Genomic DNA, 1,541 nt, shown 5'->3' on the forward strand with positions numbered 1-1,541 from the left:
TCAAAAGTTCTGCCCTCTGCCTACCTCCAGAGACCAAGGCTGCAGAATGCAGTTTCTTCTCTTTAGCCATATGAAAGCAGGTTCTGAGGTACGATTTCACCATGAATTGTTGCAATAAGAACAGACCTTGAAAATTGTCTGTGTGAAAACAAACCTGAGCTTCCTTGTTTTAGAGGGAGGGACTACAGTGGAGTGTGTGGCTAATCCCACTGAGGTGGGAGATGCAGCAACCCAAGTTCAAATCCCAGCAATGTCTGAAACAAAGCAGAAACTCTTTTGGTGAAGGTCTTCAAAAGTGGGTAAAAAATCAGTATTAGTTTTGTTTTCTGAGAACTGCATTTGCAAAACAAAAAAAAAAAAGAGAAAAAAGTTGTAGCTGAGAATTTTGTAATTGAGTCTTTAGATAAGTCAACTTTATTGCCTGATTTCTGGTGTGCAATCACAGAAGGAAATTTGTTGGCTAACCTTCTTATTAAGATTGTTTCTTTAGTGTCTCCAGTGAAGCAAAGTTCTTGCAACCCCTTCTTATCTCCTGCAGCCAGGTGAGATCCGAAAGGTGGTGATTTGGACTCAAACAAGGTACATTTGAATGAAATTTCATACAATGAAGCCTTAAACAATTTCTAAACAATGTCTTTGGCAATTAGACTTCTTCCACAATCTCATTTTCCTGAGAAACATTTTTTACCTATGTGTTTATGTGCCACCTGCCTTGTAGCAAGTTTATACAGCAAAGAAACAGAAGTTGGTATGAAATGAAGCAGGGTTGGTATCCCTATCAGCCACTACAAAGAAGCAAAGTCTGATTATGCTGCACCAGCTGGCATTTTAATTTTCAAAATCCCCTAAAATGTCAGGGATGTCATTCATGGATAAGAAAAAACCCAGTATGTAGCACAGAGTATATGCAATTTTTCTACACCCTGTGCAGATGAGAAAAGAAATCTCATTTAGAGGATCTTTATGCAGATAGTTTTTAACTTGTAATAACACTTGTTGAAAATGCAGGAACACAATGTGTCTGTCTGGTGTGGACAGGATATGCCTGACTATAACATCAAGTTAGAGTGAGCAAAGATTATTTTAGAAATTTTGTCTGCTTGTTCACACAGTGTTCACCTTTTTATTGCCTGATCCATGCTTCCAAAGAGAAATTATACCAGTAGCTCCCCCTGAAACCACATTTCTGCTAATCAGCCTCTTTCCATTCCTCCAGAGTCCTGCTCCATCTGTTGATCAGACAAGTCTGAGAAGCCACTATAAACACATTGCAAATACAGAGGCATTTCTGTCAAAGATTTCAACATACCTCACCATTACAGGGATGTCCCTGCTCTCATTCAGTGTAAATGTAAAATTCATGTTGCAATGTGTGCCGGAATGAACACCTTCTCATCACTTCCCAGCACCACTATTGCGTAGAGAAGGCTCAAAAAAGGGGTAGGAATGGTTCATAAAACAGAAGAGGGAATAAAGCTGAAACTTGAACCACTAGACATAATCCCAAGGCATTACTGTACCTGTTCATCCCCTCTCTTTCC

The 1,541-nt window shown here is 39.4% G+C and overlaps 1 protein-coding gene across 1 annotated transcript in view; it reads right to left on the reverse strand.

Annotated features, from left to right (window-relative positions):
• The window catches only part of LOC104521961 (potassium voltage-gated channel subfamily KQT member 3), a 27,696-nt gene that overhangs the window by 21,775 nt on the left and 4,380 nt on the right, over nt 1-1,541 (reverse strand). The window lies entirely within an intron of this gene.

Source organism: Antrostomus carolinensis, unplaced genomic scaffold, assembly GCF_000700745.2.
Source record: "Antrostomus carolinensis isolate BGI_N321 unplaced genomic scaffold, ASM70074v2 scaffold22933, whole genome shotgun sequence".
Taxonomy (NCBI): Eukaryota; Metazoa; Chordata; class Aves; order Caprimulgiformes; family Caprimulgidae; genus Antrostomus; species Antrostomus carolinensis.